We start from the raw sequence: 18,046 nt of genomic DNA, 5'->3' as shown, positions 1-18,046 counted from the left end.
CTATGTGGTACCACTTCTCATTCAGCTTGTCATGCTGAGCACAAAGCTTTTTAGCAGTTCAAATCAATGCACTGGCAATATATTTCCGAGCAATATACATTTGATTTTGTTGCCTGTTGGTGATTGTTTTGTTTCACTTTTCATTTACATCTAAGTAATGTTGTTAACGCCTTCAGCTAGGAATGTGATTCTCACTACCTCAATAACAAGACAACAAAACTATTCTTTTTACATTCAGGGACTACAGCCATAATTTTCATAGAGATTTAAAGGAAAGAAGAGCACCAGGGGTCAGACCTAAAAACTGACCTTGCTGCTGACAGGACAATGAGCTAGGACACCACATTAGACACCAAGAGGCATCTCAGAAGAGTAGCCTGCAGAAGTTACAAGCTTATCAGTGAGCCATCAGATGCAGCATACTAACTACCAGAATATTTCTAACCTTTTTCCCATATTAGATTCTTTTAAGTCATAAGGATAAACATTCAATCAACGAATTCACAACATTCAATCCACACCTGAAAGCCTTCTTTCAGTGTCAAAATACACACTTTTTCTGCTTCTTTTTAAAGTCAATGACTTAGACCAACAGGATGGTCATTACTCCCTTTACTGTCCATCAAGGAAGCTCTGTGGGCATCTGCAGAGGAAGGATACATGTTTTTAACTCTCCAGGTAATTTGTTAAAGTTAAGTTAGCATACTCTGTAAATCCTTACATAAAAAACGACTGATTCTAATCTACAGCAGCCAGACTTATTTTTCCTCAAATACTCTACATCTGAAGATACATGTTAACCATGATCTGAGTGGAACGTGCAGTGCAAAAAAAGCAGAACAGGAGATATGTAAAGAATTTTAAGATGAAAAAAAATTAAGCAGAAAATGAGTTATAAGGGTTCCTATGGACTCCCCAGTACAAGCTCACCTTTTTTTTATTTATTTTTTAATTTTTATTTTGCTCCTATTATAACCTGAAGCTCTAATTCCTGATGGACTCCTTTTTGCTCTCTGAAAACTACCAGCTTCATAATTTGCCCCATCATTAAAACAAGGTGGTTTCAATATCCTTATGTTTCTTGTTGATTTGCATGTGACTAGTCATTAAAGCAGGAAAAAAAAATTGCTAAACTCCTAGACAATAGTAATATTTTTATATCTAGTAAGATGAGATTTCTCCCAGCAAGATGTATTAAAAGATGCATAAGGAAACAACATGGTGAGCTGCAAGCAGTCCAGGAGACTCCAGGAATTCATTGATAACAACTTTCTGGTTCAGGTATTGCACAGACCGACCAGAGGAGTAGTGTTGCTGGACGTGGTGCTCACCACACAGAAGAAACCACAAAAGACATTAAGATTGGAGGGAACCTAGGCTGCAACAACCATGCCCTGGTTGTGTTCACGATCTTAAGAAACAAAGGCCTGGCAGAGTAGAGTCAACTTCAGGGTTTTTTTTGTTTTGTTTTGGTTTAGGTTTTTTAATTTTAATTTTTTTTAAGGAATTGCTGGATGACATCCCCAGGGAAACTGTCCTCAGGGGAAAAAGAACAAAACAGAGCTGCTAGCAGTTTACAGATGTTTTTCGGACAGTTCAAGAGCTGTCCATCCCCCAGAATAAGAAATCAGGCAGATGAGGCATGAAACCAGCCATAAGCAGCCAGACTCAGATGTTAACAACCCTCCTCATGGAAGGAGCTTTGAACGGGATGATCTTTAAGGTCCCCTCCAACCTAAGCCATTCTGTGATATTACATAGACTGATACAAAAATGAGGGCTGAAGTGCTACCATTCTTTACAGCCATCCTCTGAGCTCATTAATGAAAATCTGTATATCACAAGATTAAAAACAAAGAGTGGGTACACCAGTAAGCTTGAACAGATAGCCAGATTTCTGGCTCAATCAGGCAGTGTTTGCTAATGTCCCCTTTCTGATAACTCCTCATTCTTTTCTCAGGAACAAATCCACATTTTCCTCTGCAGCAGCACTAACTTCCAGCTGTGAAGAACAAGTTACCACAGAGTCCTCATCTGAAACACAGACTGTAGTCATCAGCCTGTATTCTGAAGGGCCAAGAAAAATCTGCTGAAGACATACCTTAGTTATGGAGAAAGGTTTTAATACCCTTTCCCAGCAGATCTGATGGCAACAGGGACAGAAACAAAAATGAGTATTTATTGCTGTAAATTCCTTACTTTAAAGAGTACTGAGGCAAGCCTTTGTCCATAATTTAAATGCATCAAATTAGAGGTAAGCACTTCACTAATTCTCCCACTTGTGTGAAGAGGGCATTTGTCAAAGGCTTCAGTGGGAAAGAAAACTATTTCTTAATGATTTTGCCACCACAACACTTCTTTATTTTGCTATTGCAAATCCTAACTACAGTCAAAACAACAAAACATTACAAAAGCCAAGGTGCAGGAAGTCAGTAAGTCATGGAAATCGCTGTTTCTGTCTATTGGAAATGAAATGCCCTTCTCTGGTTTCAGTTTCTACTGTTGAGACTCAGATTGTATTTCAGGATATTCTGCTAATTCAATCACACTGTAAAATACATTAACACTATTCACCCCCAGAATGTTTTTCGTGTAATTTTAGGATTATGATGACACAAAGCAATCAAAGCAAGACCATTGACATACACAGCTAATATTCTACAAGCATCTCATCACATCATCTTTAAGATTAATAACCCAAAAGGAACTTACACATTCCATTGCATTTTGCCTCTTACATCACACCCAGTGCAACAGCATAGAATGACAAGACTGGGATTTGTCATATGCAGCTCAAGCTTTCTCAGAAGGGAAAACCTGCTTGTGAATACCTTGTACTTAGTTACTGTCTTAATTTTTGACTCTGCTATCACATACTTTTATGGCACCAGAACAACTAAGAACTGTTCTTTCTGACCAGGTTTGACAGCACCTTTAAACTCTTCAGGGCACAACATGGTCTAGACTAAACATTTCTCTTAACCAATTGCTTCCTGCAGCAAGTAACTGAGGATAAGAAACCTGCTACTGAAGCATAGGCAAGTAATTCCACAGCTTGTTCTCATCATGAACTGTCCATGGAAAAGACATCTGTAGGAAAAACATTCCCAGTGGTCTGATAGCAACTGTTTCATTCTCTAGTCATCCTTACACCGTCCCAGAGATATAGTTTTGCCTCTAGACTTTCCTACTGAAGAACACAGGCTTTTAACACAACGATCAGCATAATTTTTGGACAAAGTTAGTTGTTATCCCAACTCAAGAGTTACCATTACATTCAGGATAAAATATATTTGCAGGACTGAAGCAAGTTTTATATTCCTTCTCCAGCTTAGGACCATTTAAAGGAGTGACTTCAATCCTGGGCTTACAAAACAATCCCTGCATAGAGCTCTCAGGCTGACTGAGGGCATGGAAACCTCCCTGCTGTGGGTGGCAAAAGCCACAGGAGCACCTTAGCACAGTAACCTTCAGCTTGGAAAGCCTTTACTTTTTACTAGCATGTATACATTTAAAATAAGTTCATAAGAACTGAAATGTAACAGCATTGCTACATGGTAACCCTCACTATATGTTGCCAATTGCAAAATGACAAAAAAGACAGCGAATTTCCATCTCTTAAAGAAAAAGCTGGCCCTGGATATCTGGAAACTCATTAAACCAGTAAAAGTTTGGTGGGTGTTTTTGTTTGTTTGTTTGTTTGTTTGTTGGGGGGTTGCTGTTTTTTGTTTGTTTGTTTGTTTTGTATTTTTTTTAAGCAAAAGCAAACTTACATCAACAAATGGAGAATTTAATTAAAAACAGAGGGCATGGATGGATCCTGAGATTTTAAGAATCAAGTTACTTTGAAAAGGGGGAGAAAATCTTCAGTGGATAAAAAGTGTTTAGAGTCATAATGAAAACACAAAAGTTCAAATGATATTTCTAAGTAATTGAAATTTGGAAGGGAATTTCAGAGGAAAAAAAATTTAACAGAGAAACTCTGATAATTATATATCCAATGACATTTGACACTATTTACACAACAACAAATATTTTTCCCCTCATTAGTGCAAATTTCTTCCCCTTCCACAGCACCTACAGGATGCCCATATTTGAGAGGAGGTACCTAAAAGACATGAGAGAATCCTGCTTCAGTGATGTAAAAGTCCAAAACCTTTATTCAACATAGACACTCACATTCTTTTTTTTTTTTTTTTTTTTTTTTTCCTCCCAGAAAGAAAAACGACAGCTGAGAGAAGGCTACATGCAACTGAAGATACATGACTATTTTCCTCCTGCCAGTTTTGAATAACTGCTTCAAACAAGGACCATGTATGCACGCCAGTCCTCAGTCCCAGTTATCCTGCCTTGGATATCTTCACCCTTATACAGGTGAAGATTTTCATGTTTTCATTCCTGAAATTGGTTGGAATCATTCATATAACGTTTCAAGAACCTCTCAATTTTAACTGAATTTTTGAAAAATGTGGACCCTAAACTGCCAGACTGAAAGCAAGAGAATCACACACCACTTCTTCCCCACAGTTACTTAGCAAAGTTATTTGGTTCACTCTTACCCTATTCTGGAAATTCAGGGCACCATGAGTCATTATCCTCCCTTGCCAACTACTGTTTCAAAGCAGAAATCTCCATAAGTGGAAATTAAATATTTCTACAAATTCATGCTTCAAAAGCCAAGAGAACTGTTTCTTAGAGTGCTTCTTGACATGATATTCAGCAAAATCCTCAGCATAATCACTGCACAGGAATCAGAAACTGTAAGCCTATTCCAGACCTGTCACTTTTGTTTCTGAGACAGAAAAATACATTACTCACACAGCTTCTACTGCCACTGAAGTCAAAGACAAATTCTCCACTGGATTGAACAGGCGCAGATCCACAGTTATATCATAGAGCAGAAAAACTGTAAAAGAGCAGTAATCCTCCTAAGGAGAAGAGACATACATAGTCACTGCTCTTTTCCAGCTATTCTAAAAGGTAGAGCTTCATAAAATAGAAAGATAAGCAGTAATAGGATGAAAAGCTACTCTTCTTGTATGAGGAAATAAATTAAATCCTCCTAAAATTAATTTACTTTCTCTATTTCTGCTAAATAAATAAACAATACAACAGCAGAACAAGATGGGCTTCTTCTAATTATTAACTAATTAACACTACTAATTAGTGTTTAGCAGCAATTATAATTATAATCATATCCCTGTGAGGCTACTGAGGCTGCCACATCAGATGAATTGTAATGTTCCCTCTCCCTCAACAAACTTAAATCAATACCACAACAAATCTGATAGGGTCATTTCATGAAAAGTGATCAGAGAGTCACCTTTAATTTCTGTGATAAACTCAGAAATTCAAAAGCCTTTTGATTTGTTGGAAAAGAAATACTAAAGCACCGCTCTGAATTACGGAATCAGTACATGAAGATCCTTGCTGTCCCATCTGGCCATCATTCTTTAGGTTTTCATTTGAATCACATAAACAATGGCAAAGCCAATATTTGAAGGCTTTGTGCAACTAGCATGTTTCCATTAAAAGACAAAAAAATGAAATAATTCAGGACAAGAAGGACCTTTGTTGTCCAGTCCCCCATTACTCAGTTTACTCAGAACTCCCCTACTGCTCAGTTTGCTAAGGTCTGTTCTATCCAGGTGTTGAATATCTACAAGTATGTGGATCCTATCCTATGGGTCTATGTTCCAGTGCTTGATCATTTTCACAGGAAAAGAATACTTTCCCTTATGTCAGATAGGAATGTCTATCACTGCATCTTACGTTTCCCATACAGGAAGAGACATCAAATACCCACCATATCTCAAGGTCTGGATGTCAGCACTCTCTCATGTAGACTGTCTCGTTGAGGCCTCTAATGTGCCAAGTCACTCCAGCCAGTGCTGGAGATCACGGCCCTTCTCAAGAAGTCCCATGTTGTCTGGAACACAATTTCTGGGCTATTTTGAAATCCTGCTAACTGCTGCTACAACTGGTGACTCTGCTAGTTGTAAACTGGCAGATCAGCTCTTACACAGCCAACTGAATGGTGTTTGACATTTCCCAAGCAGCAGTCAGCTGCAATTGTAGCATTTCCTCTTCAAGAAAGAGGCAACAGCAGATCTCTGTGAGAGCTGACAGAAGGCCTCCGGAAGCAACCAGAGCTCCCAGCCAACGTAACTCTCAGATGTTCCGTGAAGGTCTCTCTAGAAGAGCTTGAAAATTGCTGCAATAGCTGCTGCCTCTCTGCTAGACATCTCTGTTTGCTGAACTGTTTCAAGCTCCAAGCCCTCATGGACAAATGATGTGTACATTTTTCAAAGAAAGGAAGAGCTTTGAACTCTTAGAGAAGCGTCTTTAAAAATACACAGTCATATGGTAGTTGGAACAGAGCTATTCTAAGTTTAGTAACAAAATATAAACATGCCAATAAGGCATCTGGGAAGAGTCTGAATGATGCTGGTAAATATCCAGACCCATGAACCCAGCCAATGCAACCACACAGGACACAGGCAATAAAGCAAACAAGAAATTAATCTAAAGAATGAGTAGAAAAATACTGCTGCAAACCGGTCTGGCTTACACAAGACTACACTTGACCATTTCTTGAGAATAAGTGAGAAATATGGAGAAGATGCTGAGCAGATAAAATCTAATGTAAGTTTGGCAAGGATCTAAGGTACTTATTCATATACAGGTCTGGGCTTCACACACGTAATAAACATATACAAGAGGAGTACTCTTATCAGTACTGTAATAATGAAAACAAGTTATAAGCACACAAAATTCAAAGAAAACAGAATTTAAAGCATCCAGAGGTCTGATTTGAGAATACAACTGTTGATGCTTTCAACACCAGAAGAAAAAGCACGATAGAGCTGAGTCTCACAGCAGCTTTTGTTGTTGCGATTAGCTTTAAAAATGCTAGAAGGAATCACATAAGGGAGAGAAAACCCACTGGAAAACACCAGCTTTTGATCTACCCTAGCCAATTATCTTGTTTTATTACAATTTTTGTGTGTGCTTTTCTCACTACAATTATCATAAATACTAAAAGCAATAAAGAAATTAATCCTGAAGTTTAAGTTTCCCCTATATTCAGCACTGGTGAGGCCACACCTCGAGTACTGTGTCCAGTTTTGGGCCCCTCACTGTAAGAAAGATATTGAGGCCCTGGAACGTGTTCAAAGGAGGGCAACAAAGCTGGTGAGGGGTCTGGAACACAGGCCATATGAGGAGAGGCTGAAGGAGCTGGGGTTGTTCAGCCTGGAGAAGAGGAGGCTCAGGGGAGACCTCATTGCTCTCTATAACTTCCTGAAGGGAGGCTGTAGTGAGCTGGGGGTCGGCCTCTTCTCTCGTGTCATTAGTGATAGGACCAGGGGGAATGGCTTCAAGCTACGGCAGGGGAGATTCAGGCTGGACATGAGGAAGTATTACTTTTCAGAAAGGGTAGTCAGGCACTGGAATGGACTGCCCAGGGAGGTGGTGGAATCACCGACCCTGGGGGTGTTCAAGGAAAGACTGGATGTTGTGTTGAGGGACATGGTTTAGTAGGAGCTATTGGGAATAGGTGAACGGTTGGACTGGGTGATCTTTTAGGTCTTTTCCAACCTTGGTGATTCTATGATTCTATGATTCTAAGTTTCTCATTTTGCAAGAAAAGTTGACAGGTAGAAGAGACACGTGGGGGGCTATGACTTGTTCCTGTTCCCTGGCCACCAGCTTCTCCCTACCTCTTTTCCATTAAAAATATATTCTTCTCCATCTGTTATGCTAATTCCAGGAGGAAATCAAATGTACATTTTCACTAGTGAATAAAGCTCTGATCCTACAATTAGTTAAGCACAACCTTAATTTTATGCATGTGAGTCATTCCATCAGCATTCCCATATGCCAGAGACTTTGTGGGACCGATGCCTAAAATGAAACCATCAAGAATGAACTCAATTTCTAAGTTGCAGAAATGGAATTGAAAAGTACACGAAGAACTGAGATACTAGACAATAAATCCACAGAATAACACAGGCGAAGGAAGTGGTATAAAAAAAGGGGGGGAGAGGAGAAGTTCAATAACTCCTTATTGTGAAAAAAACAAACAAAAACCATGTAAGTGTTGATGTTATTAATTAAGAATTTTCATTCTTCATACCCCAAAGTTAGTACTTCTCCAACACAAACATGGCAAAATGCCTCATTTTAAGGAGTACATGCCAGACTTTGGAGTGAACTCTGCCTGCTTTTGGCCAGTGCAGCGTGATAAATTTGGTGCATCCTTCATTCTGGCCCCATACGTTAAAAGTAGGTTTAAAACCAATCCTATTCTGCATATGCAAAACAAGAAACAAATTTCAGGAACTCGTAGTATTAATGAAAATCACAAATGCATGCTTAGTATATTATATTTGAAAAACACCTGAAAAATGTCAACTAAATAGTTAAAACTAAATATAATGAATTAATACACTAATGAATTAATCATATGAATCATGTGTTACTTAAAACTGCTACAGTATTTTAGCAATGGAACAGTTTGTTCTGACAGTGGTAACTGCTAGTTCTATCACTGGAACACAAGCCAAAATCAGACTGGCAGCTTATTAGAAGACGGTAGAACAAAATTTAATAGTTTAGGGTAAGATCTCAATACTGACATTATTGAACACATTTAAAAGAAATGGGCCCAGAACATCACTTCCAACCTGGTAAAAGACAAGTTCATTGCAAAACACTCTAAAGTAGATGAGACTTATTAATTTGAACAGAATCTCACACCATTAGCATTTCCACAAAGTAGTTTATAGAATTGTCTTTTCCGATACGCAAAAAACTTAAACTATTTTAATATGTTTTAAAGCACATTTTCTCTAAACTCAGTGCACACTCATCATTTACCATCATAGGCTGTATCCAGGGTCACTGTCAGAAGGGAGGAAGTCATTTCTCCACAGGTATCACTGCTCTGTATTTCCAAAGTACCCAAGGCTTATCTCCTTTAAGTTTGTAAATATGCTACTCTGAGTCTCTGGCATCTGGGGATTAGTCTGAATTGAACTCATGAAGCAAACACTGGTTAATTCTGTTTCTCCTAAGCAGATTAGTTGGAATAAATAAATAAATAAAAGTATTATTTGATTTTACAAGAAGAACTTCTAGTACCAAAATATGAATTTAAAACGTACAGTGGGCAAATATTTACCATGCCCTCTTCTCACAACATTCCTGCCAGTAAACTTATCCCTGATGATATTCATCTCCTGTAAACACTGGAAAAGCAATTTCGGAATTGTTATTCCACTGCATATTCACTAGCTGTTGCTGGAGGTATTTTGTTCAGCTCTAATTAGCACAGCTAATAAGATCAATATTTTCATTACTGAATGTTGCAGTAAGGCAAAACACGCTTAAAAACTTATATTTACAAAAATGTAAGTTCTTCTATTCTAGTTTTCTATTGATATAGGAAAAACCCTTAAAAGTGGAGGAATGATTTTGGTGTGTCTTTCTGATACAGACAAAAAATAAAACTAAAATATCTATATGATTTGGTGGTTTTGAAAAAGGAGGTATCATTTTTCCAGTTGTTTGGATAGAACTATATACAGGTGCACATTGGCTTTTCCAGAAGAAATAAGCACAGAATTTTGAATCACTCTCCCAGGTCTCAGTGTTGACCATCACATTCTTTGCACTCTTCTACCTCAATAAATAAATTAAAAAAAAAAAAAAAGGAAAAAACAAACAAACAAACAAAAAAAAAAAACAGAGGCACGGCAATCTGGTAGCAATGTTTAAAGTAGAAACTAAAGGAAAAGAAAAGAATACAACTGCAGATGGCAAAGAGTGCTAGGTCTGAGGAAACACCACAGCAGCCCTCGACGTTCCTGCCCCACAGGGTAGAAGCATCAATCCCTGGGGCTTTCTGCAGCTCTTCCATCTGCAGGGAGCATGTTTGTGCTGCTGACAACAACACATCAGCCTCCACCTTCTTTGGACATTGTGGCTACTGGAGCAGCACTAAGAAAAGGGTGGTAAAACACACTTATCAGCCCTCTAGATACTTAGATATCTGGGCTTTGTTAGTTAGCACTCTTTGTTTCTAATAATGTTCCTGAGCCTTAAAACTCTTTTTTTTTGTTTTCAGTTTTTTCTTCCCTGACATTTTTCTCTTCTTTTTATAAAAGAAAGTTTTTTTTGTTGTTGTTTTTTTTTTTTTTTTTTTACACTTGAAAAACACTCTTCTATCCATTCACCAACCTCTCTTAATGAGCTGAGAATTCACTCTGCCTCTCCCTCTGCATATATGTCAGTCAGGAAATTGTCACTGTAAACTATCCTAAAATAATTCTGTGCTCATGTTGAGTGATTTCCAAAACTAGGCCTGCAGAAAAATATGATCAAATATCAGATGTTGTATAATTAAGCAAGACATAACAGGGACTAAAATATAGATCTAGGTGCTTTATTAAGCACAAGGCTAAAAGCGCAGGTTGTCAAAGCAAGAAAGTGCATTATATTGCACAGCTTGTAACATAAAGCTTTTTCCTCAGGCAACACATCTTGCACCCGTTGAGGTTTTGCCACCCATTGTGTCCACTTGAATTAGTTTTCACCATTTCCCTGACTTCCTTCTCTACCCAACTAGCTCTACTTCCCCTCCAGCTGACACACTAAACTTGCAATTTTCAGCATCAGAGCTGAGAGAGAGATATTCAAAAATCACAAAAGAAGAGACAAATTTGGGGTAACACTTCTGGAAAAAAAAAAAAAAAAAGTGAAAATGCACATGAATCATGCTACGCCGTTTTGCAAGCATACTCAGTTTATAGTTGGCTACTATGAATTCTCAGAAAAAAAAAAAAAAAAACAGTTCTTTTAAGATGGCAACTGTAGCAGCATGGCCATCTTAATCTACTGTACAAACATGGAGTACTACTTTAAGACATAGAGGAAGGATGTTTAACAGAAGGAACATAAAGACAAGCCATTTGGGGATGTAATCAGCTCAGTAAACTTCATATATTTATTTTCTAGCAGATGCGAATGCAAGCAGTAGGCTTAGAATTACGGGAGTCAGCATGTGTGTGGCTACTTTACAGATTCAAATGAGATAGTACATTCTGCTTCTCCATTAGAAAAGAGCTGGATAAGTGTTAGGAGAAGAGAGGGTGGGGACAAGGGGTTACTCAGAAAACCTGAAACTAAACATGTAGATAAAAACAGCCTCCAGTGGACTCTACATCAAGCCAATTCAACTCAACTTCTCAATTCACTTGTTTGAAAAATGGAGTTTCGATTTCTTGTCTGGACATATCATTACAGAGAGATGAATTCTTTCTATATGTGGCAGCAGCTCTTTCCTCTTCCTCTTTCCATGAAATAGAGCGGTATTTAGGAAAATAACAAAGACATTCTTTGCTAAATGCAATCCCTTGTCAACGTGTGCCAGGAAGCCCCAGGAATTCATCAGTCACCAGCACTATCTCATAAAGTACAAAATTGCAGCTAGTCCAAATTAGGACAGCAGGAGAACACTGTGTAACCCTATTGAAGAGCTCAATCTAAAGACTGTACTGAGAATAATTGAGATTTACAATGCATCATTTCCCATTTTCATTATGTCACACAATGGATTTACAGGCTGTTGCATCCCTCCTTTTTACAGTCTCTGTCACTAGATGTCACTACATCAAAAACTTAATGTCAAGTGCAGCCTGTGAAAGACAGTAATAAATTGAAGTCCTTCATATTTTATAAGTCCATTTGTCATACATTCCAGTGTGTTTTTAAACACTGTTGCAAATGTAAAAGAGAGCAAAAGTAGCTGGCCATTCTTATCACAAGCCAAACTGTTGCATTGCCAGACACCTCCTAAAAACTAGACAACAATTACTAGGCATACATTTGTGATAAAGACAGTAAAACCAGGAAGCAAGAAAATATGCAAACATAACAAGTTTTGATTGTAATTTTAATACTGTATTTATTACATCTTTAAAAACCCTGGTATATATGTGTGCACACATTGCATATACATATATATATACACATACACACATACATATATTTCATGGAATCATAGAATGGCTTAGGGTAGAAGGGGCCTCAAGGATCTTCAAGTTCCAACCCCCCCACCAGAGGCAGAGTTGTCAACCACTACATCAAGTACTAAATCAGGCACTACTTCCATACTAGGAAGGCCTTACTTCCTTGCTAAATTGAGTGAGTAAAGGTGAGTACATACCATGCAGCGGTATTATAGGAGAATCCTCTGCCAATGGACAGACAGAGAAAGTGAAGGTAAACTAAGATTTTATTGCTCAGGTCTAAAGGGCTCAATTAATGCTGCAGGCAATGTCTAGACTGGAGACCGTAACTGTGATTGGAAGGGGAAGTGAATTTTCCTCATCACACAGAGTTCCTCGTGAGGGTCTCAATAGTCATGTTTTATAAAGGAAAGCTGGAATTTATCCTACATTCAAAAAAGCCACTGCAACTCTACTCCAAATTTTTGGCCATAGAAACGAAACCAGCATCATACTCTTACATTCTCAGAGATATAAAAAAGACTCAGAAAACCTGAAACTCAGAATTTCCAGAAACAGCTGCCAAAAGTTTCATGTTTGTTTATTTATTTGAAGCGGTCTGCGTCTAATAAGCAATGCATCCTCCTAAGCCGTCCAACTAAATCAAAACAAAACATCCCAAATGCATCCTTTTCCGTCCTCATGCCCACCTCCATTCAGAAGAAAACTTGGATCTGCCAACAATGGCAGTAAAACCAAGAAAAAACACACAACCATAAACATTCCTATCACTACACTTCTACTTTGTTTCTGCTTTACTTTGATTCTGCTAGTTAAACTTCACTCAATCACTTACCATTTATTGGTTCATTTATCTCCTAGCCTCTACAGAGTACTATCTCCACAATCAAAGACAAAAACATGAAATACTGAAACTCAGTAAGAGCAACACAAACATTGTTAGGAAGGGACTGTACTATTCAAAGGTCAAGTGAAACATTATTTGCAGGCAAGCGACAGTCAAAAACATACCATATTGTGCTTCCATTATAGAGGTTTATATTCTATGTTACAATGAAATATAACTAGAGTTGCTCTGGAATTTCTCCTCATTTACACCAAAGTAAATCAGCAAAGGTTTGGATCATAGGAATTGATGACTGAGCTTAGTCATATCACAGAGGGGTACTTGTGCAGTCTTTAATCAGAGAGAGCTTAGTTCTTTCTTTATATATAAACTCTAGATCTTAGGGGATACAATTTCTGTTCCCTCAGTGAATCACGGCTTGAAGCTTGCTTAATTCTACCACAGCATGCATCTCATGTAATGGCTTCCCTGCAGACAAAATTTCTACCCAATGTACTAGGCTATTTCAGAATGAAACCACTCTTGTTTGCCTCAATTGGTTGGTATGGTACATAAATAGCAACACTCACCTAGTGATTTCTTTAAATGCTTGTTTTCAAATGCTTAAATTATTTTTGGTTTTGTTAAAGTTAGAAAAAGGTTAGGTGGGCAAGGAGCGTCTAAGCTTTGAAGCAGATTTCTATCAAGCACACATATAAACTGGGGGCATGTTAACCAACAGAAATAGGAGTTGCATATTAAAAATTAGATGACTAATTGCAATTTCTAGGACTGGTAGTACTATTTTAACTAGACAAAGAAGCATCCAAGTGAGAAAAAATCCAAAACAAGCCAAAGCACAAAAGAACAGTGTAAATCCTCAGATGGCTTTGACATATAAGTGTATTAATTTTCAGATAAGCCATGGACTTTGGATACAACATCTGATAGTAGAATGAACAGAACTCAGCAGTGGAAGAGAAGAATTAGTAGTGCATTAAGCAGTTCTGTTCCAGTCTGATGGAATCATGTGTTTTTACTGGCCACCTGGCATGTCAGCTTAATATGAGAGGGTATCAAACGAGAAAAATGAAAAGCTAACATCTACACGTGCATGGTCTTAATGAAATAGTAGGGTAAAAAAGCTGTCTTGCATCACTATTAAATAACTATGAGAAATAAATTACCTTGATAAGTAGTCTCATAGGGTTTATTTATCACAAGTATCCACAAATTTAAGTGTTTCCACTAGCAGAGGGTTTTCATTCAAAGACAGTTCATACTTGCAAGCTGCATCCCATTCCCTAGCATAGTAAGTACTCTTTTGCAATTCCTCAGTATCCTGGAATCAAACAAAATCTAGATATCTGATCCTCGGCATATATTCTCAGAAGATCTCAACCTATCAAGTGTTTTCTCTCCTGGTACTGCATAATTTGGTTTCCAGGTTTTATATAGCAACTGAATAGTTAAAAGGTCACTACTCTCACCTTTAGTCCAAAGGAAAATACCTTCACAGGTTATACAAGGTTATACTCTCAAAGCTCTCCCCTCTCTTTCCATCTCCATCATGGTTCATAGTGAGGGACTCTGTTGAAGGTTCTAGAATCTGTTACAGGGCTGCTTGGTATGTGGCCAAAACCTTTAATTATATTTGGTCCTAAATGACCTTCAGAACTCCCTAAGTCTCAGATTCCTAGGCTATAAGGGTATGTTTAGAGCACGCAGTGGAAAGAGTGCAGGAGACCATGAAGGCTGATCACTGACAATTCAAGCATTATTTCCATCTGAATGTTATGACACACGAACAACAGCAGTATCCTGAATCCCCAGTTTGAGAAGAAAACACCCAGCTGAGGCCTGGCCCGCACTGTGGTGTTGAGACTCTTGGACAGCAGCACTGTGCTTTGCCTGAGAAGCTGCCTTTGTACCCAATCTCCTCCTTGGTGCTACTAAGCATGTGATATATGCCTGAGGATTTGCCATTACAGTGTATGGCTTCATAGCTGTTTGACCACAAGTTTGATTATCTGGCCCCACAATACCCAGTATCTCTTGTTCTGGAGTTGTTACAAACATTTGGCTTAACTAATCTTCACATGCAATACAGACTTGACCAGTGCCTCCAAGAGGGCTGATAAGCCTTACTTAGGCAGAAGTCAGGAATGACATTTTAAAAAATAGGTGCCTGTTTTCTCACCTTTCTGCTTGGGAAAGTACAGATGATTATTGTATTAGAAAATAAAGCTCTTTATTCTGCCATTATTCTGCCTTTATTCTGTCAATATCCAGCCTTCGATTCAGCTACGCAAAACCAAAAATAAGAAAAATGTATAAAGTTTGTCAGTGCGCCAATTGGTTTTTCTTTCTGACCTTTTCTTCATTTTCCAATGACTGCCTTCTTTCATATGTTAATTACATCTAGAACTAGATTTTTAATTAAGGTGCCTAACAATCGGATAGGCAATTAGGGCTTTAACAAACACCTCATAAGCTAAGTATATCACTCTATTGATGAGTTAGGCATATAAGTGCTTTTGAAAATCTGTCAGACATCTATATTCAGCTTAAAGCTTCTAATGACCTTGAAAGTTATCTCTCAGCTTCTAAATAGCATTACAAAGCCTTTTTCTTTTTTATAGATACATGCTATGAACATATACAGATGGAATATTGTGGACCCTCTCTCAAGTAAGAACCACAAACATTTAAAAGCTTGTACAAAAAAACACCACCCCTTCAAGCCCCATAAACTTTCTAAGGAAATTAACTGTCCTGTAATCCTGCTGGTAGAAAATGAGTGCAAGTTGCAAACCATACTCCAAAGCATGGTAGAAAGAGTAATTGGCTTCCCTCTCAATCTTAAAGTTCTTGACCTTTTGCTCCTCATTAGGGACATAAAACATTGGGAAAACAGTTACATTTGTCATATTTCTTGTAAAATTATACAAGTAGAAACTGAAATGGTTTGGAGTTAGTAAAATGAATTGGAAAGGCCCCATGTGAGGAAATGGCTAAGAAAAAAATCTTGAAATTCTCTTTAGCAGTAGATATGCCACATGCACTTGTATGATGCACTTCAAAGTATTAAAATGCTAACAAAGTGAAATTATAAGCAAAGCTATAAAATTTAAAGATGTTAACAGATGTGCTACTGTTCTGGTATTTAAGACACGTACCCTGGTAAAAACAATGGTGATCATGCAAACATTTGACTTAAGAGACTACATTATACCTACTCTTCTACCTACAACTCATTACTGGCTATAGAGAATCAGAGCATACTGTCCCTACGCATTTCTACTCATAGAACTTCTTCTGATTTCAGTGGTATTTAAATTTAAGCTCAGGATGTCAAGGAGAATATCTGTTGACAAAATTGTTTAACTTGTTGGTAAGAGATAACAATTTATGAACTTCAAGCCCTAGGATTTAAGAGGTAAATAACGTTATATAATATTTGATTGCTAATTTCAGGCACATACGTTAATATGTGCATGAATACAGATATTTGTGTTGGCTCTGTAAAAAAGTGATATTGATAAAAATAATGTAGTTCAATATTTAACACTAAAATAACTGATATGCCAGCACTGAAATGGTGCACTTCCAAAACTGCAATACTGTATCTCTTGAAGGTGACTCAGCACACGAATTTCATGCTGTAAATCAACAGTGAAAGAAATGCAGTCATCATTGTGAAGGTGCATGAGAGAGAACTCCAGTCAAGGGTGTAAGAGTAATTGCCACTTCAGTCTCTCACTCTTGACTAATTTTCAATAGCTGGTCAGTTTCTCTGTCTGCGGAAGCTCAAGCAATAAGGCAAGCAGAAAATAACTGAGCATGAGAGTTTTCCACATTTGTCAACTACTAATTCTACAAACATAAGTTGGAATGAAGGCTAAGATGTAGATATCTAGTATGGCATGGGGGAGGCAAATAATTTTAGATAAGAATGCAATAATCAGAGATGTCATCTCATGCAAAGTGTCAAAATATTTAGGAAATCTGCAAAAGAGCTGAGCACATTTTTGACCTGTACAGAATATATAGTAGCATATTTGAAATTTCACAAGGAAATTCCACAGCAGACACATTTGATAATTATGACTTAAGAATGAAACCAGAGAGAGAAGCAGAAATGACCTAACTTCACTGTAGATTCTCTCATTCATATTTCTTTATTTACAGCAAACAAGTATAATCTTTGTACTCATTGGCTGACTCATGAAAACTTTACTCCATTTCTTTGGGAAGCCAGACCCTTGCAAGTGAGGAACAAGTATAAAGTGATGAACTGAGATACTGACATCTTTTCCAAAAATAGTTTTTCAACAAACTTCGATATCCAACTTCTTTGCTATTCTGTTGACGTCCGTTTAACGGTACAGAAAGCTTTCCAGAATCTTTTGCCATTTTGCCATTTATTTATTTATTATTAATCAATGTGTTTTTTAAACTTCTGTATTCCCTGATTATGAAATAAGGCTTCTGCACATCAAAGATTTCTAAGAACTTTAGAATTTTTCAATGTTTGATAATAGAATTCATTAATAAAAATTAATGCTTTCAACTATAATACTTTAAACACACAGCTGCTTAGGTAACACAGGTTGTATTTTTAATACAATATCTTTTTGCTACCAGGAAGAACTGTCCTTTACTGATCTTTAATGTCAACAAGTCATGGTTCCAATACTGTGGTTACAGACCTCCGGCATAGAAACATTCTCCTTGTCTGGCCTTGTAATTTTTTTGCCAGGGACTCCATACATTTAGTTGGTTCATTTCAATTGCCCTGAGGGTTTCTTGCTCACTTACTAACAGGGAGCTTGATGCATCATTACTTTAACGTAGCAAAAGATTAAGCTGTAGGATTCGCTATTAAATAAATCACTAGTTCTGTTCTTAACAGATGAATTCTTATATTTATCCACGCATCAGCAAGGTCTTTACATTTTAAGTGTTATTCGTAATGAATCTATTTTTGAGTTTGATGCAGAAATTTCTGTAAAATAAGGAGTAATTTCTTACAGTTCAGCTGCATACACACAGAAACAGAGACAAGGTGTAGCTGTAAATTTTCTTCTCAAACACACACAAAAAAATATCAGTACAGAGAACGTACAAATTCAAAAATGCCAAGAACAATTTTGTTTGCATGTTTTGAAATAGCCTGGCTCAACTA

Source organism: Tympanuchus pallidicinctus, unplaced genomic scaffold (assembly GCF_026119805.1).
Source record: "Tympanuchus pallidicinctus isolate F22 unplaced genomic scaffold, pur_lepc_1.0 scaffold22, whole genome shotgun sequence".
NCBI lineage: Eukaryota > Metazoa > Chordata > Aves > Galliformes > Phasianidae > Tympanuchus > Tympanuchus pallidicinctus.
This window is presented reverse-complemented; position numbering follows the sequence as displayed.